Raw genomic sequence first — 25,999 nt, forward strand, 5'->3', positions numbered from 1 at the left:
TTTGGACAACATACATGCTGAGATCAAGCATCACTGACATCCAGGTTCAACAAGCTACAGCAGTTTGTGTCGCAAACGAGAGATCCTCTGGAAATTGGAGCAGATGCTCTGGTAGAACCATGGAGCCATTACTCCCTGGTTTATGCTTTCCCTCCGATCCCTCTCCTTCCACATTTGTTGCGCAGGATTTGGAGAGAGGGGTTCCAGTCATTCTGGTGGCACCAGCCTGGGCCAGAAGGCCCTGGTTCCCAGAGATTGTGAGATTGACAATAGACGGGCCATGGACGCTTCTATGTCGCCCCGATCTACTGTCTCAAGGTCCTATATTCCACCCCAATTTACAGTCTCTAAATTTGACGGCATGGTTTTTTGAAGCCAGGGTGTTAAAGTACCGTGGCATCTCCGGACCAGTGGTGTCTACCCTAGTGAATGCTAGAAAAGCTGTCCCTAGGAAGATCTATCATAATGTCTGGAAGACTTATATTGCTTGGTGTGTGAAGCCCAAAAAAGGCATCCTCGGAAATACTTGATTGGGAGAATTCTTTGTTTTCTACAGTCAGCTGTGGAAAGCAGACTGGCTTTGAGTACAATCCGAGGTCAGATTTTGGCCCTGTCAGTATTCTATCAAAGGCCTTTAGCCTCCCATTCATTGGTCTGAACCTTTTATCCAGGGGGAGACTCGTTTACCCCCATTAGGTCACCTATTTGTCCTTGGGACTTGAACTTGGTGCTGTCTGTGTTACAGAAACAACCATTTTGAACTTATCTAGGAAATTCCATTAGACTTGCTGTCATGCAAGCTAGCCTTTCTGATGGCCATCACCTAAGCTAGAAGGTTGTTGGAGTTGCAGGGAACCATACTTGATCTTTCACCACGACAGGGTCGTGTTACAACCTGTTCCATCCTTTTTGCCAAAAGTAGTATCAGCCTTTCTTTTAAATCGGGACATTATTTTGCTTTTTTTTTCTCTCAGCCTTGTTTAGCGGAAGAGACTGCATTCCTTGTACGTTGCCCGGGCAGTCAAGGTTTATTTTGTCTAGATCTGCGGAGATCCGAGGATCAGACTCCTTTTTTGTTTTACCAAAAGGACCCAAGAAGGGGCAGGCAGCTTCCAAAGCTTCCATTGCCAATTTGGTACGTCAGGCCTATGGTCTGAAACGTAAAGCTCCTCCCTTTTGGGTGAGAGCTCATTCTACCAGGGGTGTAGGAACCTCTTGGGCTTTTCCCCATCAGGTATCTGTGGCTCAGATTTGTAAGGCTGCTACCTGATCTTCCGTGCATACATTCACAAAATTTTATAAAGTAGATGTTTGAGAAGCTGAGGATTCGGCTTTTGGCTGCAGTGTACTGTGGGTTGATGTATAAGGTCTGATGGCTATTGTTTTGGCAGGGTGTCTCCCTCCCCTTAAGGCTATTGCTCTGGGACGTCCCAGCAGGTAATGAACATTAGCCTAACTCTGTCTCATGACGTACTCAAAGAAAAAGATTTTACAGGTAAGTATGACGAAAAAATCCTATTTTTGAGATACAAGCTAAGGTCTTATACCAAGTGTTTTCTACAGCAAGCTCCCTTATTGATTTGGTGCTTACTACTCTTTTTGTAGCAGCACTGAAATTTCCTCAGCTTAAACAAGTCTACAAAGACACTAAACAGTGAAATCTAGAGACATTTCCTCTGTACGTGCAGGTTAATTGTGTTTTGCTTGATGAATTTCAAAATCTTGATATGGTACTTGTTCCTCCACACACTTGGCTTTAATATGGAAAATTAAATTTCTTAAAAACAAAAAAACAAAAAACTGCTCTCTTCCCATAGTGAATTTTGTTATCTCGGATCTCAGCAAGTAGTTCACTGTTCTCTTGATGTTAAGTATTCAGTTGATAGGTGCTTGGAAACCCTAGGAAAGGCATCCCGCTGGTCTTTCCTTACATCTATGATTGCAATCATGTCCATTTATCAGAGTGCTGATTGAACAAATGGATAGAGAACATGATTCTACCTTTTTTTTTTTTTTTTTTTTTTTCTCCCTTTGCCTTTCAGGACAGCACCTTGGAGAGGGCGCAGCTCCACCTCTTGACAGGAAACACTGCGTGACAACGCCCCTTTAAAAAGCAGCTGCTTCCACCATGCCGTCAGTTTTTAGTGTTTCCTCCGCCATGGTGGAAGCACTGTTTGGGGAACCAGAGGGGCTGCGCTCTCTCCAAGGAGAGGGTTTTGGCAGGACCTCCACGTTTGGGTACTCAGACCAGCCCAGCTCCTTCCCGCACGTGAGGGGGGTGCTCCGGTGTCCCTTCCTTCTCCGGGTCACAGGAGTAATGATCTGCCAGAAGTTTTCCACCCGGGATGTTTGGGGGGCCGCGGTTATGCTCAGTAAGAGCGTCCATGCCAGGCCTCTGCATGGCGGCGCCGAAACCCGAACAGCAGATAACGCCAGTTCCGGTGGGCGGAGACTTATGGCGGGGCGTAGCAGCGATTAGTTCCTACTGCTGGAATGCAGGAGGAAGGGGCGGGTCCTCTGGCCGGGACTTCCTTTTGTTTGGCACATGGAGCCTTGTACACAGTGCGGCTGCTGCGGATTTCACTATGGAGACAGTGGAATCGTCAGCAGCAATGGCGGATGCAGGCGCCTAGGTTCCCGGCCGGGCCCGGGTAGGAGAGGTGCGATGGCACCTCTTTCCTTTTGTGTCACTGCGTGTTTTTATCTTTATGTGGTTCAAAGCCTGCTGCTGTCTGCTATGGGGTAAAATTTTTCCATTAGCAGCTCAGCAAAGGAGTGAGACTCTGGGCACTTTGGGTGTTGGCTGGGGGTACTACTTTTCTCTGAGGCCTTAGTTCTAAGGACCTGGCTTTCTCCTGTTTCTCTGTTTCAGAAAGCTACTGCCAAATCAGAGAACAGGGAGAAAGTGCCCCTCGTGCAAAAATCCTTTAAGGGACTCTTGGCCCAAACCACTGTGCAAATCCTGCATTGCAGATTTAGTAAAAGAAGAGTCCTCACAAGAGTGCAAAGAACTCTTATCTTCTGTGAGGAAAGAATTAGCAGAGGCCCTAGGGACAGTGCGTTCCCTTGTGAAGCGCGGCCAGAGTTCCAGCCAAGAACCGAGTTCTCACTCCAGTTTCCCTCAGTCCACTTCCAGACAGATGGAAAGTGAGTCGGAGGAGGAAAGGGAAAGCATTCCACCCTCAACCATTGATTCTGAGGAGGAGGAGGTGGAAGAAGAGACAAGATCATCTAGATAAGCTTTCACTTGAGGAGGTGGATGAATTACTCAAGGCAATTTATACTACCCTGGAGATCCAGGAAGAAAAAGCCCAGCTGTCCGTGCATGACAAGATGTACTTGGGGCTGGTGGAAATTAGACACAGGGTGTTCCCTGTGCATAAAGTGTTAATAGACACTATTAAAAAGGAATGGAAGGATCCAGAGAAAGGACAGTTCTTTTCTAAAGCCCTCAAAAGGAGGTTTCCTTTTGAGGAGAATGAAGAACTGTTGTGGAATAAAAAAACTAAGATAGATGCTGCTTTTTCTCAAGTATCTAGGAAAACTGATTTAGCTTTTGAGGATATGGGTATTCTCAAAGATGCTATGGATAAGAGGGCAGATGGGCTACTGAAGAAAGCCTGGGACTCATCTCTAGCTAATCTTAAGCCAGCAATGGCGGCTACAGTTGTGGCTAGGAATTTGGAGTGTTGGTTAGATCAACTTAAAAATCATGTGGTTGCAGGTACCTCCCAGAAAAGACTTATTGGAGTCCTTCCCTACCCTGCTTAAAGCAGTAAAATATATGGCAGATGCCTCTGCAGACTCTATCAGGATGTCAGCCAGGTCCTCTGCGCTTGTTAACTCAGCAAGAAGAGCACTCTGGCTAAAGACCTGGCCAGGGGATTCAGCTTCTAAAGTAAAACTTTGCGGAATTCCCTTTTCAGGAGACCTGATGTTCAGACCAGAATTGGAAACTGTCCTTGACAGGACAGCAGATAAGAAGAAAGCTTTCCCACAGAAGAAGAAAATGATAAAGCAGAGGAAAAATTTTTGTCCTTTTCGACAAGCCGATAAGGAAAAGCACCAGACACAGAAGAGACCCTGGTCTTCTCAGAGAGGTAGAGGAACAAACCCCTAAAAAAACAATGACCATCTAGTAGTAGGGAGACTACAGGACTTCTTACCAATTTGGGAAAAAACAACAGAGTCCTTTTGTTATGGGGTTAATCAAAAAGGGTTATCAATTGGAATTCTCACAAAGCCCCCCAAATCGGTTTTACATCACAAACCTGCCAAAGGATCAGGAAAAGGCTCTGGCCATGAAGTCTCTGTTAGAGGAACTGATGCAACAGAAGATCATTTTCCAGGTTCCGAAAGATCAAGAGGGGAAGGGGTTTTACTACCACATTTTTCTGGTCAAAAAGCCATCAGGAAAGTTCTGCCTGATTCTCAATTTTGAAGGTTCTAAATCAATCTATAAAATAAAAAAAATTCAGGATGGATACGATTTTCTCAGTGAGGAACTTAATAACCCCCAGATGTCATATGGCTTCCATCGCTTTGGGAGAAGCCTATCTCCATATACCAATAGCGCCCCCATCACAAAGATTCCTGCGTCTCGCAGTCAATCTGGGGGGGGGATATTTGGCACCTGCAGTTTCGGGCTCTGCCTTTTGGACTTTCCTCCTCCCCCAGGGTATTCACAAAGGTGATGGCGTAATCTTTGGAGCCCCTGAGGCTGAAGGGGATTTCAATAGTACCCTATTTGAACGACCTGCTACTGTTTGCCGACTCAAAGGGTCAAGTAGAGGTCAACCTACAGACAGTTCAAACACATCTAAAAAGTTTGGGATGGCTTCTCAATCTTCAGAAGTCAAACCTAATACCATCTCAAAGGGTAAGGTTTCTGGGGTATGAAATAGACTCGATAGAACAGAACATTTTTCTACCCCAGGAGAAAATAGAGAAGATGCAGTTGACCCTGAAAACACTTCAATCCAACGCAGAGATCTCTGTAATCAAGCCATGTCCGCTCTGGGACTGTTGACCGCGGCAATTCCTTCGGTACAGTGGGCCAGGTTGCATGCTCGTCCTCTGCAATCAGATATTCTGATGAATTGGTCATACCAGGAACCTCTGTAAAGAAATTCAACATGGGGGCAAGAGCAAAAAGATCGCTCTGGTGGTGGAGGAACCAAGGAAACATCTCAAATGGGCTTCCTTGGGCCTTTCCGGTAACCAGAAGGCTGACTACAGATGCCAGTGGATGGGGAGCTCATCTGGAAGAGAAAACAATTCAGGGAGTTTGGACCAAGCCAGAGGCGAGAAGATCTTCAAATTGGAGAGAGTTAAAGGCTGTTCGCCTAAGCCTCCTCTCCTTCCAGGAATTTCTAGTGAATCAACATGTACAAATATTGTCAGACAATATGACGGCAGTATTATATTTAACAAAGCAAGGGGTCACAAAAAGCAGAACTCTAATGGGTCTAGCTCATCAGATCCTAAGATGGGCAGAGAACAATGTGGCCTCTCTATCAGCAGTCCATCTGAAGGGGACGGAAAACACCTTAGCAGATCTCAGCAGGAAAGAAATAAGGGAAGCAGAGTGGTTTTTCAATCAGGAATTATTCGAAACAATTTCCAGGAGTTGGGGTTATCCCCAGGTGGACCTCTTTGCAAAACAGGAAAATGCAAAAATACCAGTCTTCTTCTCTCTTCAGAGACAGTATCAAGCTCTCGGAGTAGATGCGTTAGCCCACAAGTGGGACTTCATCTGTACTGCGCTTTTCCCCCGTTTCAACTGATACCGAAGGTGTTAGCCAAATTCAGATTGGAGTCCATGGAGCTAATATTAATAGCTCCTTATTGGCCGAAAAGACCCTGGTTTTCAACCTTGATGAACCTTTCAATGAAACCTGCTTGGAGATTACCAATCAGGGCAGTTCTGTTGAGTCAGGGCCAGATTCTCCATCCGGATCCAGCTTATCTGAAACTAACAGCTTGGTTTCTGAAGAACAAATCTTAAGACAGAAGGGTTTATCAGAGAAGCTTATTTCTACCCTTCTTGCAAGTAGAAAAAAAGTGACGAGAGACAATTACTTTAAAGTCTGGAAGATCTATAATTCTTGGTGTTCCAGTAAAAACTTTGATTTTCATACCACGTTTTCAGTTTTGGAATTTCTTCAAGAGGGATTGGAGAAGGGGTTAGCAGCAAGTACGCTCAAGACGCAGGTAGCTGCTTTATCAGTTTTTTTGGAAAGAACCCTGTCAGGGGAACCTTTTTACTAATCAGATTTTTTAGGGCAATGGCAAAGGTAAAGCCTAGACCTGTTGTTTTCCCAAATGGGATTTATCTTTAGTTCTTCAGGGACTGACTAAGGCACCGTTTGAACCCATAGAAGAAGCATCATTAAGTTTTTTTGATGTTAAAGACTATTTTACTGGTAGCAGTAACTTCCGCATGTAGAATTAGTGAATTACAAGCCCTTTCAATTAAAGAGCCCTTTATGAGAGGTCTACGGGATAGGGTAGTCTTAAGGACGGGTCCAGCATTTCTACCAAAGGTTGCTTCAGTTTTTCACCGTACACAGGAAATCATTCTCCCTACTTTTTGTCCTTTACCTTCGGAGGCAGGAGAAGAAGCTTTCCATACCCTTGATGTCAGGAGGTGTCTGCTTAAATATCTGGAAAGAACAAAGTAAATCAGAAAGTCATCTTCACTCTTTGTTTTAATGGAAGGTACTCACAAAGGAGGTAAAGCTTCCAAGAGCACCCTCGGAAAATGGTTAAAGCAAGCCGTTAAAGAGGCATACAAATCTTTGGGTCTGGAACCTCCGGAAGGGGTATTACCTCATTCTACTTGAGCAGTAGTGGCATCATGGGCAGAAAGGGCCGGGGCATCTACTGAGCAAATCTGCAAGGCTGTCACATGGTCCAGTTTTTCGACCTTCATAAGGCACTACCGCTTGGATCTACTATCAGCCTCGGACCAATCATTTTGGTAGGAAGGTTTTACAGGCAGTAGTCTCACCCTGAAGTAAGTTTCTCGGTTATCCTCTCCAAGGTGCTGTCCTGAAAGGCGAAGGGAGAAAACCTTAGACTTACCGGTGACGGTATTTCAACGAGCCTTTCAGGACAGCAGCCTGCTTCCCTCCCTTCGTTATCATATGTAAAGTATAATTATAGGACCTGGTAATTGTCTGATTATATTTTCCAGCATGTCGGAGGATTTCTCGGTAACAACTGAGGGCATGGTGGAAGCAGCTGCTTTTTAAAGGGGCGTTGTCACGCAGTGTTTCCTATCAAGAGGTGGAGCTGCGCTCTCTCCAAGGTGCTGTCCTGAAAGGCTCGTAGAAATACCGTCACTGGTAAGTCTAACTAAGGTTTTTTTCTTTTTTTTTTTTTTTTTTTTTTTTTCCCTTTTTATATAACCAATTTTTCTGGACCTGCATTTTGAGCCTTTGGCACTGCTATTTTTATGTTTGTTCTTTTTCTATTGATTTTGCAGTCACAATAAAAGTGATAACATGTTAGTAAAATACAAAGAGGTCAGAGGAGCCTGATCATATCCATGCCTGCATATGTGGGTAATGCATAGTAAGAATACAATTCTCAAGAAAAATCAGACCATATACATATGTAGTAGGAAAACAGCCCTCAATTCCATTATACAGTCAAGATCAAACAAGATGCATGTTTTTGTATCTTTAAAAGTAGAAGAGAGTGCAAAGCCTATATCTATGTATTAAGGGTTGATGTTAAAGTGGATGTAAACCCAATGTCATCCTTTCTAAACTACTGCCATAGGGGTTATCTATAAGGATATACATGCCTCCTGCATGTATCTTTACCTGTCAAATGTCTCCCCTCTGTCTGTTATTAGACCCGGAAAAACGGCATATTCTGTTGGTTGGTCTGTTGTCTGGAGCTCGGTGGGTGGAGTTGTGATGTCAGCCCACCTCTACACTCCCCTTGTCAATATTCATTTTCTCTGTGTGTCTAACACTGAACTTCAGCTGAACTTCTGCTATGATCTCTAACATCCAGTGAAAAGACAGGAAAGTAACCACATGACTTCAGCATGTAAAATCATGCCGAGGTGTGGAACAGCCAATCCTTGCAGAGCTGCTGAAGAAAGGAGTGGGGGAGGGAATGAAAAAGTACTGCACGTGTCTTAGGCTAGTGCACAGATGTAAATCACCTGTCACTCACAGCAAGCTCTGTTTGTCAAGAATTGTCTCACTGAACAATAAAAGGGGATTGCTCAGAGATGGATTAACTCTGTGTGGCAAGTCTGGGCTCAAATGATAGCAAATCTTATACTCTACAGTAAATATAAATTTCTGGGTTTACATCCACTTTAACACCGATGATCCTTAAAAAGAGCACCTCTGAAACTAATTTAACAAATCATCAGAGTATATCCATAGGGAGCAAAAGAGGAGAGTGAAAACAAGGTGCAACAAAAAATAATTATGGTTTGGCGCTGCTATTTTTTCGTTAATGCCCTGGAGAATCTAATTTGCTGGAACTCTAGGATGGCAGATTTCTGTGCACATGGGCAGATTTTTGTGGTTTTACAGGCTTGGTCTGCCTTTGAAAAGGCATCTTTTAGGCATGCTTTTCAATGGTTAACACTTGTTCAGTGAAATTCATGATAAGTTTATTAAGTCACTGAGAGGAAAGTACTAATACCCCACATACAGACTAAGCTTAAGTTTTGCGTCTTTGAACTTTGTTTCCTTGTGGGCCTGTTTGCCGTTGCTGATCACTCGATTTGCTGATTGGTAATGTCTCATGGCCTATGAATACAGGTTCTGTGTCTTGTATTGTACGATGAAGATAACTGTAATTTAGACTTAATTGTAGAGCTGCACGATTAATTGTCAAAAATGCTTCTCGTGATTTTTTTTTTTTTTTCCCTATTGCGATCTTGACAAGTATTTCACGATTCTGTCTATGCAGAGAATTTTCTCTGCTCTCCTGAAGCCACAGCCGTCAAAGGAAGAAGATAAAAGGGCAGTCTGCCAAGTATCACAACATTCTTTAGCAGTGTAACTTAAGTATAAACATTGTAACAATTTTGTTAATGGAATAGACTTGTGTGTAAATGAAGAAAGTTTAAGCACTTAAACACTAAACCTTTTTCTGACATTTGTTGGATTCAAGTTAAAATATTTTTTTTTATTTATTTTTTTTTTTTTTTTGCTAGAAAATTACTTAGAACCCCAATCATTATATATATTTTTTATTAGAGACCCTAGAGCAGTGATGGCGAACCTATGGCACGCGTGCCACAGCTGGCACGCTGAGCGCTCTCTGTGGGCACTCAGTGCGCTGCCAGGATAGGGGAGGGAATCCCCCAGCAAGGTAGCCTCTTGCACTGGCAGTGCAGGCGCGGAGGAGTCCGCTCGCTTCCTATCATCAGTGCGATCGAACAGGCAGTGGGGGCGGCAGATGTAAGCAAAACCCTCCCTGCATGCACTGAGGGCAGCCCAGTGGGAAGGACACTGAGTGTCTGCCTCTGTAAGCAGCGCCGCGATACAGAGGAAGAGAAGAATGACTCCTCCCTTCCTGGACTTTGAGGCCAATAGGATAGCAGCTTCCTATGCAGGGGCTTGGGCGAAGAGCGCTAAAGCATGACAATGTGGAGGACTCTGTCTGCACATACACAGGTAGGACAGTGCTATGGGGGAAAGGGGGGCGCAGAGGACACTTCTGTGTATGTGGTGGGTATGTGAAGGGGCCAGAGGACACTGCTTTAGGAAGGGTCATCCCCATAGCAGTGTCCTCTATTGGCCTTCACATCACCCCCCGATCCCTGTATTCTGAGCACAACGCACTCCTTTGAAAAAGCAGAAAAAGTTTTTTCTGGGCAGAATTGTACATTTTTGGTCCCTTAGGGCTCATTCAGAGGGATGATCAGTCCCATCCTCTGTACAGAGCCGCTAGTAGGTTTAATTCCATGTTGGCACTTTGAAATAAATAAGTTGGTTTTGTGTCGCTGTTTGGGCACTCGGGCTGAAAAAGGTTCGCTGCCCTGGAGAATAAAATGGTGGTTGTTGCAATATTTTGCCGCACTGTATTTGCTCAGCGGTCTTTCAAATGCAACTTTTTTGGGGGAAAATGACTTAAATGAATATAAAAAAAATAACCAGTAAAGTTAGCCCAATTTATTTTGTATAATGCAAAAGATTTTACGTAGCGAGAATCGTGAGATAATCGTGCTCTTTTTATTCTAAGCAAAAAAATTGTGATTCTCATTTTGGCCAGAATCGTGCAGCTCTGTTTAATTGTATATTTTATATCTTGGAGAGCAGTATAGGACATGGGTCCCTCCTCTCCTGTTCTGTTAAACCTTATTGCTTGCTACAAAACTGGAGTCCTGCAAAGTGGGTGGGGCTATATGGGTGCACTGGGGGCATACCCAGCAAAGCTTTTGCAAGTGTCCAATCTCCTGAATGTAATGCATTTGTCTGTCTGCTGCCTGATCTGGAATTTACAGGTATGTCAAAACTCCAATTTCTCTTTCATTCATTGACACATCACATAATAATCTTGACTATGCAAAAAAAGCTACTTATGGGCAATCCTAGTTGATAGTAAACTCCTTCTCTGCTATAAGAAGCTCAGTTCTTTCTGCCTAGTGTCAGTAGTAAAACTTAGTTCTCTGCTGGAACCTGTGATTCTATTGTCTTATTTTTCTGTGTTTTTTTTTTTTTTTCCCCCGTGGAGATCTTCAATTACCTGAGCTGGGCGACAGGCTGGATTATTTAAATTCAGTAGTCACACCAGTCTGGCCAGAAAGCGCTTAAGACCTTTTAGCTATGTGCTGGGTCCACTGCAACAGCCCTGTCCTGGACTAAGTGGCTGGCAAGTTAAACCTCTAGCAGGTACGCATCTGACGTCTATGTCACAATGTTCCCCTGGTTGACAGCCCTGCACCTTATTAAGAGGTTGATCGGTCTTGGGACTGCTACCCACATCCTTTACTGGATCAGCAAGTAGACAAAAGACAGTTGGTGGTAGGTTGCAGGTACTCCCCAAGGTGGTCAGCAGTGTGGAGTTTTCTCCTCCCCTTCACATGGATAGCTTGGCCACCTCCTTTTTTCCAGCTCCCTGGCATGTTGGGGGGGAGGGGGGGGGGCGGAGCGGTTGTTATGTTTCCTCCAGCCGCCAATGGCTATTTTCCTGTAGCTATGGCGGCCATTTTAAGAAACCCTCCCTGCCCAACTCCACATCTCCAAGGCCCCCCCCCGCCTCCAGATGATTCAAGTTGAAGGCTGGCTTGGCCGCTGCGGGTCCAGTGTTCACTGTGGACCCAAAGGACATGGTCTCAGATAGTGAGGACAATCTGCCTCTGTTGCTGCACATGAAAAGACGCTGGTGGCTGCACTCAATACATCTGTGCGGGAGACCTTAAGAACTGAGGATGCACCAGGGGCTGCTAGGAAGTGTCACTCACAAGGCGGCTTGTGCCACTAAGGTTTTTCCTTAACCTACCTGACAATCTTATCTACAAGGATCGGGAATGCCCGAAGCAGCCTGTTGTGGTACCAAAACGATTTTCGGTGTGTTATCCCCTTTGTTGGGACCCTCCTTAAGAAGTGGACCTCTCCTCCTGCCCTGGATACTCCCATCTCAACTGTAATGCTGGTGGAAGGCTCATCTTACTTCAAGGATTCTGTGGATAGGAAGGCCACAGTTTTGGCCATGGCACTTGTGTCTCAGACACTTGGTGAGTGGACTAAGCTCTTGTGCCGTGATCTGTGTAACGAGCAGGTATCACAGGTCTTTGTGGAATAAGGAATTTAAGAACTCATATGGTTTGCCTTTAGGAAACACATTGCCGCTCACAATACCCACAAATCTACTCAACTGCTACCCTAGCTAAGCACGTTGGTTTAATTGCATTTCCTTGTAGCTCACCTTTTGTTCACCCGATCGAACTTAGAATCCCAGAAGATAGATACTTGCTCCTGTCTGGTTACCTCCAAGACTCCAAGGTCGCTGTGGTTTCTTATAATGCTCTCAACACAAACCCCATTCACTACTTCACCCACCTACTGCAGGACCTGATTAGAGTATTCAAATAATAGTAATGTGCCCTTCACAAAAGGGTAACATTAGTATTTGGGGACTCTAATCTGGTGCTATACCCCTACCTAGATAAATGCCTTTATCTCAAATAAATTTCCTTTCAGAACAGCACCTGGAGAGAGCATAGCTCTGCCTACTTTCCCAGGAAACACTTGCAGTCTTTAAAATCCCTCCTCATCCACCATCGCCCCAGTTACTGCGTTTCCTCTGCCATGGTGGAAGCGCTGCAGGAAACTAAGTAGGGGGGCTGTGCTCTCTCCAGGTGGAGGGGGGGGGGTAGGCTTACCTCTTGGTGGTTTTTCTTTTGGTGACCATCCCAGCACCACCCTCGGTAGGGAGAGGAGGGTATTCCGGAGCCTCCTGCCTTTCTAGCTCGGGGGAGCAACGGCCTGCAGGAAGGGCCAGGTCTGTCTGCCCGGGGGGGCCGCGGCTCACGGCAGTCCCCATGTCAGACCCGGGTCCCGGCCAGCGGGTGATGTTGGTTTTGGTAGGCGGGACTTCCTGCAAGTGCATGGCGGCAGCGGTTCTGTCCGCCTGGAACTCAAAGTTCAGGGGGTGGGTCCGTAGGCCAGTTCCTCCGTTTCTAGTCCTTCGGAGCGTGAGGACACTGGAACAAATTTAAAAACAAACTGTTCTCCAGTATTTGGCTGCACTCTCTACAAGATGGAGGAGAGACCAGCAGCATCGGCAAAAGCAGGCACCGTAAGCACTGGCCAGGCCCGGGTAAGAAGGGTACAGTGGTGCCCCTATCTTCCCCAAATGGGATGTATATTTTTGTGTATCTGCTGTCCTTCCCTTGCAGGGTGGGGCCTGCGACTGCAGGGCCGGAGGTGAGGGCGCTTGGGCCTTACAGTCTGGACAGGGGGTCTGTCGGGGGCGGCTGGTCTACTGCACTTTCGGAGGACCCTTTTTTTTTCTTTCCCTGGATGTCTTAGGTGGGGGGTTGTCTCCCTTGAGGTTATATATATGTAGATTTCCCTGCAGGTTGGGTGACGTGTGGTCCTGTGTGTTTTCTGTAGGTTTGCTTTTTAGGTCAAGACATAAGCAAAAGCTAAATGTCCCCCCAGTTCAAAGGAAATGCCCTTTTGTGCAAAAATCTCCTCAGATTCTTGGCCAAAGCCTATGTGCAGAACTTGCATAGCAGATCCCACTGAGGAAGAAATGTCAACAATGTAAAGATCTGTTATCTGTGAAAGAACTTGCGGACGCTTTGAGTGTGTGTATATATCTATATCTATATCTATATATTATTTGGACAGTTTCTGCTTGAATTTGTTTGCAAGATGTCAGAATAGCCTCCCAGAGCTGCTGTTTGGCTGTAAACTAACGCCCACCCTCCTAGATCTTTTGCTTGAGGATGCTCCAAAGTTTCTTAATAGGATTGAGGTCAGGGGAGGATGGAGGTCACACCATGACTTTCTCTCCTTTTATCCCCATAGCAGAGATTGATGCAGAGGTATTCTTTGTAGCATGAGATGGTGCATTGTCATGCATGAAGATTATTTTATTATGGAAAGCATAGTTCTCCCTTCTGTACTAGGGAAGGAAGTGGTCAGTCAGGAACTCCACATTGCAGTGGTCATCTTTATACCTTTGCAGACCCTGAAGGGGCCGACCAGCTCTCTTCCCATGATTCCGGCCCAAAACATGACTCCACCACTGCCTTGCTGACGTGGCAGCCTTGTTGGAACAGGGTGGCCATCCACTACTCCATCCATCTGGACCATCCATGGTTGCACGCTACTCATCAGTGAACAGGACTGTTTGAAAATTAGTGTTCATGTATTTTTCTGCCCAATGCATCTGTTTCTGCTTCTGAGCATTGGTTAGTGGTGGCGGAATGGAAGGTTTATGCACAGTTGCAAGACTCTGGAGAAATCTACACCTTGATGTCCGTGGGACTCCAGAGGCACCAGCAGCTTCAAATATCTGTTTGCTGCTATGTAATGGTGTTTTAGCAGCTGCTCTCTTGATCCGATGCATAGATCTGGCAGAAATTTTCCTCAATGTACCTTTATCTGCACGAAACCAGTCTGTGCTCTCAATAGTGCGATGATCATGCTTAACCACTTAAGGACCGCCTAACGCCGATTTACGTCGGCAAGGCGGCACGGGCAGGCAAAATCACGTACATGTACGTGATTTGCCTCTCGCGGGTGGGGGGTCCGATCGGACCCCCCCCCGGTGCCCGAAGCGGTCCCGTTCTGTTCCCCGGCGATCCGAGATGAGGGGGAGGCCATCCGTTCGTGGCCCCCCCCTCGCGATCGCCGCCGGCCAATGGGAACACTCCTTTGCTGCTGTATGCTAAACAGCAGCAAAGGAAATGATGTCATCTCCCCTCGGCTCGGTATTTTCCGTTCCAGCGCCGAGGGGAGAAGACATCAATGTGAGTGCACAACACACACACACAGTAGAACATGCCAGGCATACAAAACACCCCGATCCCCCCCCCGATCCCCCCCCAATCACCCCCCCCCCCCTGTCACAAACTGACACCAGCAGGTTTTTTTTTTTTTTTTTTTTTTTTTTTCTGATTACTGCATAGTGTCAGTTTGTGACAGTTACAGTGTTGGGACAGTGAATATTACCCCCCTTTAGGTCTAGGGTACCCCCCTAACCCCCCCTAATAAAGTTTTAACCCCTTGATCACCCCCTGTCACCAGTGTTGCTAAGCGATCATTTTTCTGATCGCTGTATTAGTGTCGCTGGTGACGCTAGTTAGTGAGGTAAATATTTAGGTTCGCCGTCAGCGTTTTATAGTGACAGGGACCCCCATATACTACCTAATAAATGTTTTAACCCCTTGATTGCCCCCTAGTTAACCCTTTCACCACTGATCACCGTATAACCGTTACGGGTGACACAGGTTAGTTCGTTTATTTTTTATAGTGTCAGGGCACCCGCCGTTTATTACCTAATAAAGGTTTAGCCCCCTGATCGCCCGGCGGTGATATGCGTCGCCCCAGGCAGCGTCAGATTAGCGCCAGTACCGCTAACACCCACGCACGCAGCATGCGCCTCCCTTAGTGGTATAGTATCTGATCGGATCAATATCTGATCTGATCAGATCTATACTAGCGTCCCCAGCAGTTTAGGGTTCCCAAAAACACAGTGTTAGCGGGATCAGCCCAGATACCCGCTAGCACCTGCGTTTTGCCCCTCCGCCCAGTCCACCCAAGTGCAGTATCGATCGATCACTGTCACTTACAAAACACTAAACGCATAACTGCAGCGTTCGCAGAGTCAGGCCTGATCCCTGCGATCGCTAACAGTTTTTTTGGTAGCATTTTGGTGAACTGGCAAGCAAGCACCAGGCAGCGTCAGGTTAGCGCCAGTACCGCTAACACCCACGCACGCACCGTACACCTCCCTTAGTGGTATAGTATCTGATCGGATCAATATCTGATCCGATCAGATCTATACTAGCGTCCCCAGCAGTTTAGGGTTCCCAAAAACGCAGTGTTAGCGGGATCAGCCCAGATACCTGCTAGCACCTGCGTTGTGCCCCTCCGCCCGGCCCAGCCCAGCCCACCCAAGTGCAGTATCGATCGATCACTGACACTTACAAGGCACTAAACGCATAACTGCAGCGTTCGCAGAGTCAGGCCTGATCCCTGCGATCGCTAACAGTTTTTTTGGTAGCATTTTGGTGAACTAGCAAGCACCGGCCCCAGGCAGCGTCAGGTTAGCGCCAGTACCGCTAACACCCACGCACGCAGCATACGCCTCCTTTAGTGGTATAGTATCTGAACGGATCAATATCTGATCCGATCAGATCAGATCTATACTAGCGTCCCCAGCAGTTTAGGGTTCCCAAAAACGCAGTGTTAGCGGGATCAACCCAGATACCTGCTAGCACCTGCGTTTTGCCCCTCCGCCCGGCCCAGTCCAGCCCACCCAAGTGCAGTATCGATCGATCACTGTCACTTACAAAACACTAAACGCATTACTGCAGCGTTCGCAGAGTCAGGCCTGATCCCTGCGATCGCTAACAGTTTTTTTGGAAGCTTTTTATTGAACTGGCAAGCACCAGCGGCCTAGTACACCCCGGTCGTAGTCAAACCAGCACTGCAGTAACACTTGGTGACGTGGCGAGTCCCATAAGTGCAGTTCAAGCTGGTGAGGTGACAAGCACAAGTAGTGTCCCGCTGCCACCAAAAAGACAAACACAGGCCCGTCGTGCCCATAGTGCCCTTCCTGCTGCATTCGCCAATCCTAATTGGGAACCCACCACTTCTGCAGCGCCCGTACTTCCCCCATTCACATCCCCCAACGAAATGCAGTCGGCTGCATGAGAGGCATTTTTATGTGCTCCCGAGTACCCCTACCCAACGAACCCCCCCCAAAAAGATGTTGTGTCTGCAGCAAACGCGGATATAGGCGTGACACCCGCTATTATTGTCCCTTCTGTCCTGACAATCCTGGTCTTTGCATTGGTGAATGTTTTGAACGCTACCATACACTAGTTGAGTATTAGCGTAGGGTACAGCATTGCACAGACTAGGCACACTTTCACAGGGTCTCCCAAGATGCCATCGCATTTTGAGAGACCCGAACCTGGAACCGGTTACAGTTATAAAAGTTAGTTACAAAAAAAGTGTAAAAAAAAAAAATATATATATAAAATAAAAAAAAATAGTTGTCGTTTTATTGTTCTCTCTCTCTATTCTCTCTCTCTATTGTTCTGCTCTTTTTTTACTGTATTCTATTCTGCAGTGTTGTTATTGTTATTGTTATTGTTATTATGTTTTATCATGTTTGTTTTTCAGGTATGTAATTATTTATACTTTATTGTTTACTGTGCTTTATTGTTAACCATTTTTTTGTCTTCAGGTACGCCATTCACAACTTTGAGTGGTTATACCAGAATGATGCCTGCAGGTTTAGGTATCATCTTGGTATCATTCTTTTCAGCCAGCGGTCGGCTTTCATGTAAAAGCAATCCTAGCGGCTAATTAGCCTCTAGACTGCCTTTACAAGCCGTGGGAGGGAATGCCCCCCCCCCCCCCACCGTCTTCCGTGTTTTTCTCTGGCTCTCCTGTCTCAACACGGAACCTGAGAATGCAGCCGGTGATTCAGCCAGCTGACCATAGAGCTGATCAGAGACAAGAGTGGCTCCAAACATCTCTATGGCCTAAGAAACCGGAAGCTACGAGCATTTTATGACTTAGATTTCGCCGGATGTAAATAGCGCCATTGGGAAATTGGGGAAGCATTTTATCACACCGATCTTGGTGTGGTCAGATGCTTTGAGGGCAGAGGAGAGATCTAGGGTCTAATAGACCCCAATTTTTTCAAAAAAGAGTACCTGTCACTACCTATTGCTATCATAGGGGATATTTACATTCCCCGAGATAACAATAAAAATGATTTAAAAAAAAAAAAAATGAAAGGAACAGTTTAAAAATAAGATAAAAAAGCAAAAAAATAATAAAGAAAAAAAAAAAAAAAAAAAAAAGCACCCCTGTCGCCCCCTGCTCTTGCGCTAAGGCGAACGCAAGCGGCGGTCTGTCGTCAAACGTAAACAGCAATTGCACCATGCATGTGAGGTATCGCCGCGAAGGTCAGATCGAGGGCAGTAATTTTTGCAGTAGACCTCCTCTGTAGATCTAAAGTGGTAACCTGTAAAGGCTTTTAAAGGCTTTTAAAAATGTATTTATTTTGTTGCCACTGCACGTTTGTGCGCAATTGTAAAGCATGTCATGTTTGGTATCCATGTACTCGGTCTAAGATCATCTTTTTTATTTCATCAAACATTTGGGCAATATAGTGTGTTTTAGTGCATTAAAATTTAAAAAAGTGTGTTTTTTCCCCAAAAAATGCGTTTGAAAAATCGCTGCGCAAATACTGTGTGAAAAAAAAAAATGAAACACCCACCATTTTAATCTGTAGGGCATTTGCTTTAAAAAAATATATAATGTTTGGGGGTTCAAAGTAATTTTCTTGCAAAAAAAAAAAAACTTTTTCATGTAAAAAATAAGTGTCAGAAAGGGCTTTGTCTTCAAGTGGTTAGAAGAGTGGGTGATGTGTGACATAAGCTTCTAAATGTTGTGCATAAAATGCCAGGACAGTTCAAAACCCCCCCAAATGACCCCATTTTGGAAAGTAGACACCCCAAGCTATTTGCTGAGAGGCATGTCGAGTCCATGGAATATTTTATATTGCGACACAAGTTGCGGGAAAGAGACAAATTTTTTTTTTTTTTTTTTTTTTTTTTTTGCACAAAGTTGTCACTAAATGATATATTGCTCAAACATGCCATGGGAATATGTGAAATTACACCCCAAAATACATTCTGCTGCTTCTCCTGAGTACGGGGATACCACATGTGTGAGACTTTTTGGGAGCCTAGCCGTGTACGGGACCCCGAAAACCAAGCACCGCCTTCAGGCTTTCTAAGGGGCGTGAATTTTTGATTTCACTCTTCACTGCCTATCACAGTTTCGGAGGCCATGGAATGCCCAGGTGGCACAAAACCCCCCCAAATGACCCCATTTTGGAAAGTAGACACCCCAAGCTATTTGCTGAGAGGTATAGTGAGTATTTTGCAGACCTCACTTTTTGTCACAAAGTTTTGAAATTTGAAAAAAGAAAAAAAAAAAAAGTTTTTTCTTGTCTTTCTTCATTTTCAAAAACAAATGAGAGCTGCAAAATACTCACCATGCCTCTCAGCAAATAGCTTGGGGTGTCTACTTTCCAAAATGGGGTCATTTGGGGGGGGTTTGTGCCACCTGGGCATTCCATGGCCTCCGAAACGGTGTTAGGCAGTGAAGAGTAAAATCAAAAATTCACGCCCTTAAAAACGCTGAAGGCGGTGATTGGTTTTCGGGGCCCCGTACGCGGCTAGGCTCCCAAAAAGTCCCACACATGTGGTATCCCCATACTCAGGAGAAGCAGCTAAATGTATTTTGGGGTGCAATTCCACATAGGCCCATGGCCTGTGTGAGCAATATATCATTTAGTGACAACTTTGTGCAAAAAAAAAAAAAAAAAAAAAAAAAAGTGTCACTTTCCCGCAACTTGTGTCAAAATATAAAATATTCCATGGACTCAATATGCCTCTCAGCAAATAGCTTGAGGTGTCTACTTTCCAAAATGGGGTCATTTGGGGGGGGGTTGTGCCACCTGGGCATTCCATGGCCTCCGAAACTGTGATAGGCAGTGAAGAGTGAAATCAAAAAGTTACACCCTTAGAAATCCTGAAGGCGGTGATTGGTTTTCGGGGTCCCATACGCGGCTAGGCTCCCAAAAAGTCCCACACATGTGGTATCCCCGTACTCAGGAGAAGTAGCTGAATATATTTTGGGGTGCAATTCCACATAGGCCCATGGCCTGTGTGAGCAATATATCATTTAGTGACAACTTTTTGTAAATATTTTTTTTTTTTTTTTTTTTTGTCATTATTCAATCACTTGGGACAAAAAAAATAAATATTCAATGGGTTCAACATGCCTATCAGCAATTTCCTTGGGGTGTCTACTTTCCAAAATGGGGTCATTTGGGGGGGTTTTGTACTGCCCTGCCATTTTAGCACCTCAAGAAATGACATAGGCAGTCATAAACTAAAAGCTGTGTAAATTCCAGAAAATGTACCCTAGTTTGTAGACGCTATAACTTTTGCGCAAACCAATAAATATACGCTTATTGACATTTTTTTTACCAAAGACATGTGGCCGAATACATTTTGGCCTAAATGTATGACTAAAATTGAGTTTATTGGATTTTTTTTATAACAAAAAGTAGAAAATATCATTTTTTTTCAAAATTTTCGGTCTTTTTCCGTTTATAGCGCAAAAAATAAAAACTGCAGAAGTGATCAAATACCATCAAAAGAAAGCTCTATTTGTGGGAAGAAAAGGACGCAAATTTCGTTTGGGTACAGCATTGCATAACCGCGCAATTAGCAGTTAAAGCGACGCAGTGCCAAATTGGAAAAAGACCTCTGGTCCTTAGGCAGCATAATGGTCCGGGGCTCAAGTGGTTAAGTTTTCATGAAATATCGAATGTTTTCATACCTCGTCCAAGGCATTGAACTATTTCACTCTCTTTGGCAGCAGAGAGATCCTTTTTCTTCTCCATATTGCTTGAAAATGGTGCTCTGCTTTTTTAGTAGTTTTTCCTTAAATTGGAAATTCTTTTAATATACTGTGTGTATGTATGTCTCTGTCTCTGTGTCTCTGTCTCTCTCTCTGTCTCTGTGTGTGTCTCTCTCTCTCTCTCTCTCTCTCTCTCTCTCTCTCTCTCTGTCTCTCTCTGTCTCTCTCTGTCTCTCTCTGTCTCTCTCTGTCTCTCTCTGTCTCTCTCTGTCTCTCTCTGTCTCTCTCTGTCTGTGTGTGTGTGTATATATATATATATATCTATCTCTATCTCTATCTATCTCTCTAATCTCTATCGTTCCCTTTCAAAGAAAAGGAGACCGAGGGATGGAACAAAAAGCCAAGAATTGATGCAGCTTTTTCACAAGTTTCTCGTCGCACGGATTTGGCTTTCAAGGATACGGGCATATTAAAAGATGCAATGGACAAAAAGGCGGATTCCCTCCTGAAAAAAGCATGGGATTCCACCTCATCCAGCCTCAAGCCTGCTTTGGCATCCACAGTGGTTGCCAGAAACTTGGAATGCTGATTAGAAAAGCTTAAAGGGCACATGGAGGCTGGGACATTGAGAAAAGACTTACTGGAATCCTTTCCACTCATCCTGAAAGCTCTAAAGTATTTGGCTGATGCATCTGCAGAATCAGTCAAAATGTTCGCAAGATCCTCAGCATTAGTCAATTCGGCTAGGCGGGCTTTTTGGCTAAAAACTTGGACAGGGGATTCGGCATCCAAGATTAAGCTGTGCAGGATACCTGTTTTGGGAGACTTCTTTTTGTCCCGGACCTGGCTGTCTGTTTTGGATAGAACTGTCAACAGCCTTCCCCTCTAAGAAGAAATCGCCTCCTAAGAATAATTTTTGTGCTGTTCCACGGTCTCGGATGTTGAGGCCAGGACTAGAACAGGTGGTCCTCTGGGAGGGGAAAGGAAAGGGACAATCTCATTCTGGTGGGAGGAAAGTTATCATCTTTCCTCCCACAATGGGAAAGAACGACCTCAAGCCCTTTTATCAAAAACCTCACCCACTGTTGCAGCCTGGAGTTCTCAGAGACCCCTCCAAGCAGATATTGTGTCACCAGTCTTCCAAGGGACAAAGAGCTTCCACAATGACTAATCTCCTTCAGGGTCCCCAGGGATCAGGAAGGGCTGGGTTTTTACTCGCACGTCTTTTTGGTGAAGATGCCTTATGGAAAATATTGGCTGATCCTTAAGCTGTTGTCCCCAAGGTGTTTTATGGCATCTCTGGATCTGAGGGACACTTACCTACATGTCCCAATAGCCCAGACTTCTCAAACTTCTCAGACTCGCTGTCAACCTGGGGAATTCTGTATAGCATCCTTAATTCAGAGCTCTACCCTTCGGACTGTTTTCCTCCCCCTGGGTATTCACAAAAATGATGGCAGAAGTGCTGGTGCCGCTGAAATTAAGAGGGATATTTATTGTGCCTTGCCTAGACGATCTGTTAAACTTTGCAGATGCCAAGGGTCAGGTGTTAACAAACCTACAGACTCACCTCAGAAGCTTAGGATGGCTCCTAAATTTGAAGAAGTCCTATTTGGTTTCAGCACAAGAAGTGCTGTTTTTGGGGTACGTGATAAATTCATTACTTCAGAAGATATAGAGAGATTTTTTTTTTTCCTCCCACGGACAAGGTAGAAAAAGTTCTGTCTGCTGTAAACCAGATCCAACCTCTCAATGACAGTGCGGATGGCGATGACAGTCTCAGGGCTGCTCACCGCATCTATACCTGCCATTCAATGAGCCAGGCTACATTCTCGCCCTCTCCAGATGTACATGGACATGCTTCAAAAATGGTCACACCAGGAACCTTTTTAGACAAGCAGATCATGATCGTCTCAAAAGTGAGCAGGGTTCTCTGGTTGTGGCGAGATCAGGCCAATCTGACAGAGCGTTTCTCCTGGAATTTCACTCTGGGCAAACGGTTGACAACAGATGTGAGCGCTTGGGGCTGGGGAGCCCACCTACATGGCCAGACTGCACAAGGGTCCTGGTCCAAGATTTAATCCAGGAACTGTCTTCTCTGCAAACTACGCTACCGCAGTGCACTCTGATATGGAGGACAATGCAGCGGATAAGGGGCAAGCCAAGGCACCAGCAAGGCCAAGGTAAGGGACTGTGTCCTTTTATTGGGCCGTTTTCTCCTGTGGGTTTTTTCACCCCCCTCCAGTGAGAGCTCTCCTTGGTGAATGTGTAGCGCAGTGGCTAGTGGGTTATCACTTCTGCCTAGCAGTAAAGGACTCCACAAAAAGGTGGTGGCAGTGGCTTGTGCACAGGGAATTAAGTTTCTTTCCTAGTGCACCTGGGTGTTTTACTTGTGCTGTGCAGCAGCCTTTTAGCGTGGTGCTTTCTGTTTTTTTCTTCTGTTTGTCCAGGCCAAAAGCTCTGTTCAACCCGTCAAGAGAAGGTGCCCTGTCTGCAAAGAAAAATTAAGTGAAGCTTGGACTAAATCTTTATGCAGATTACATCTCAGATTTAGTCAGGGAGGAGTCTCCATCCATTTGTGGTGATCTGGTTACAACCATTAAGGATGAGCTCCGTGCCACCTTTCAAGCCTTTAGGTCAAACCGAGAAAAACCAGGTCCCTCAGGGGAACCTAGGGCTTCCACAGCCATCTTCAGAATCCCAAGGGGGTTCCCTAATACTGGCGGGAGGTCCAATCTCCCAGGATACTTCCTAAGAACCTGCTTCCCCTGCTCCAGATGGAACAGTTTAAGAGGATGAGGAAAATGAAGCAGATGCTGCCTCTAAGTACAAGATGTCACTAGAAGAGGTAGGAGGACTCGTGAAAGTAATCTATGCTACCTTGGGGATAGAGGAGGGGAAAAAAAGGAGCTCTCCCTGCACAACTGCGTGTACGCAGGTCTGGGAGACTCAAAAGGCTGTACTTTTCTGGTCCATGCAATAATCAAGACATGATCAAAAAAAAAAAAAAATGGCTGGAACCAGAGAAGAAGCCATTTGTGGTGGTGTTGTTTGTTTTTTTTTTTTTTCTTTTTTCTTGGGTTCACAAGAGAAGATTCCCATTTGAGGAAAATCCTGACTCGATATGGAATAAGGTTCCAAAACTGGATTTCACTTTCTCACAGGTCTCAAAGTCAACTGAAATCACCTTTGAAGATATGGGCCCCCATGGATAAGAGGATGGACCTGCTTCTTAAGAGCCTCGCAATCAGTGATGAACCATCTGAAGCCAACAATGGCGACAACATGCGTTGCTAGGAATTTAGAACACTGGATTAAACAGGTGAAGGCCCATGTTACTGCGGATTCACAGAAACAGGATATTTTGGACTCCTTTACAACTTTATCTGCAGCAGTGTCATATATTGCGCATGCCTCGGCAGAATCCATACACCTGTCAGTCAGGTCCACAGGGTTATTGAATTCTGCTAGGAGGGCCTTATGGCTAAAAACCTGTCCCAGGGATGCTGCATCAAAAAACAGGCTGTGTAGCATTCCCTTTGCAGGGGATTTGCTGTTCTGAACTAGAATCCATTCTTGACCGAACGGCTGATGAAAAATCATTTTGGGTCAAGAAGAAGCAGGTGCAGACCCATAAGCTTTTTTTCTTCGGCCTCAAAGGACAGCAGGAAGGTAAAACCCAAGCAAAAGAAAACCATGGTTTTTCCAGAAGCCCAAAGGTAGGAGAGGAGTGCTCTTCAATCCTCCTGCAACTTCCGGATAGCCGCAGTGACTCCTTCCTCCCGGTCGGGGGAAGACTCCAGGAGTTTTTTCCACAGTGGAGAGGCATTACATCAAACCATTTTATTATAAACCTGCTCTCTCAGGGATACGTGATCGAATTCACAGAAAAACCTCCAAAAAGATTCTTGGTGACAAACGCCCCAAGGGATCCAGCCAAGGCTCTTGCCATGAAGACCCTAATCCAGCAACTGAGATTCCAGCGTCATTGTTCCGGTCTCTGCAGGGTAGTTCTTCCAGGATTTCTACTCGGATGTATTCCTCGTTCAGAAACCCTCAGTAAAGTTCCGTCTCATCCTAAATCTCAAGTTGCTAAATTGATCGGTAGAGTACACAAGATTTCAGATGGATTCAATGTTCTCAGTCATAAACCTCCTGAACCAAGGGTGCTACATGGCATCAATAGACTTACAGGATGCCTACCTCCACATATCTGTTGTCGTCAGGTCCCAGAAATATCTGAGGTTGGCATTAAATGTAGGGAGGAAAGTGGTACACCTGCGGTTCATAGCACTCCCATTTGGCCTGTCCTCGTCCCCAATAGTGTTCACAAAGGTAATGGCCGAAGTATTGGCACCTTTGCGTCTAGAAGGAATCTTTAGTGGTTCCTTATCCGGACGACCTGCTGTTTTTCTCTCAAACCAGAGAAGTGCTTCAGAAGAACTTGGTCAGAGCTCGTGCGCGCCTAGAATCCATAGGATAGGTCTTTAAACCTTCAAAAGCCGAATCTGATTCCTTCACAGGAGTTATTGTTGGGTTTCCGTATCAACTCAGTGGAGCAAAAGATCTTTGTTCCAGAAGAAAAACGGAAAAAGCTGATGGAAGTGGTGTCGTTATAGTCCAGTCAGCTCCTGTCCATTGGGAAGCTCACGTCGGCATTGGGAACCCTGACCTCTTCCATAACGGAAATTCAGTGGGCAAATCTCCACTTCAGACCTCTACAAAGGTGTGTGTGTGTGTGTGTGTTTGTTTTTTTTTTTTTTTAATCTGGGATCACCAGCAAGATTCACTGGACTCGCAAGTCCATCATGGTGAAAATGAGTCTTTGGTGGTGGAAGAACCAGACAAGGTATTCAGCACTAACTGTTATGGTCATTCCCGGTCCAAGTAAGATTAACAACGGATGCCAGCTCTTGGGGTTGGGGGACTCGCCATGAGCGGTCGGTGGGCTCAGGGCTTGTGGTCCACAAGAGAAGCAGTAAGGTCCTCAAATTGGAAGGAACTAAAGGCAATATAAATGGCCTTAATGACGTTTGCCAAAGAAGTTCAGGGACTGCATACACAGATCCTGTTAATGCCACGGCGGTGGCCTACATAAACAGACAGGGGGGCACCAGAAGCAGAGTTCTTCAGTGCCTAGCAGGAAGCTTTCTAAGATAGGCAGAGCTCCATATTCTATCCTTGACCACGGACCACCTGAAAGGGTCTCTGAACAGGGTAGTTGACTTCCTCAGCAGAAACCAGGTATACCAAGCAGGGTGGCGATTGAACCCTGATATCTTCCATATGATCATGAAGAAATGAGGGCTGTCGAGTGGTGACCCCACTCTCCCCCCCCCCCCCCCCCAAATAACTTCCCATTATCTGGTTTCTGTAATAGTCCACACTTGACTGCTATCACGTGTGGTCACTGAAGCACCTCTTTTGGGAAGGTGTAAAGGTGGCGGATTGTGACACCCCCCCCCCCCCTTTTGTTTGCAAAGAATCCCTACAGCTATCATTGGCTAACCTGCCATTCATTGGTTTACGTCTTCTATTGACTCAACTTGTATTTTTGAGCTAGATTAGGCTGATCTGTTTGGCATATCAGATTGTATGCTTTTTGAGAATTGTCTTCTTTATTACCTCATGTGCTTTTTGGCGTTCTCTGTAATTATTCTGTTTTTTGTTTTCTGTAATCTTTTGTGCGCTTGAAAAACAGTAAAATTTAACAAGCTTAATCATATAGGTGTGTACCTTTTGTATCTAGTGGGTAAGCATTTAGTATTTTGTAAATGTCGGAGATTAAACCCTTCTGGGCAGAGCCTGCTAGTAATACATTTTCAAAAGGGGTTGGGGGGGGAGAATTGCAGGTCAGGCGCTATGGTCAAGGTGTAGTGGCG

General features: G+C 45.3%; 1 protein-coding gene and 1 long non-coding RNA gene across 3 annotated transcripts in view; one reads left to right on the forward strand and one right to left on the reverse strand.

Moving 5' to 3' along the window:
• Positions 1 to 8,021, reverse strand: part of LOC141103265 (uncharacterized) — a 174,210-nt gene extending 166,189 nt beyond the window's left edge. The window contains exon 1 of the long non-coding RNA XR_012235275.1: positions 7,833 to 8,021. This is a non-coding gene — a long non-coding RNA (uncharacterized lncRNA). The remainder of the gene's footprint in view (positions 1 to 7,832) is intronic.
• DDX47 (DEAD-box helicase 47) overlaps positions 1 to 25,999 on the forward strand; it is a 582,234-nt gene that overhangs the window by 93,028 nt on the left and 463,207 nt on the right. The window lies entirely within an intron of this gene.

This window comes from Aquarana catesbeiana, linkage group LG07 (assembly GCF_042186555.1).
Source record: "Aquarana catesbeiana isolate 2022-GZ linkage group LG07, ASM4218655v1, whole genome shotgun sequence".
Taxonomy (NCBI): Eukaryota; Metazoa; Chordata; class Amphibia; order Anura; family Ranidae; genus Aquarana; species Aquarana catesbeiana.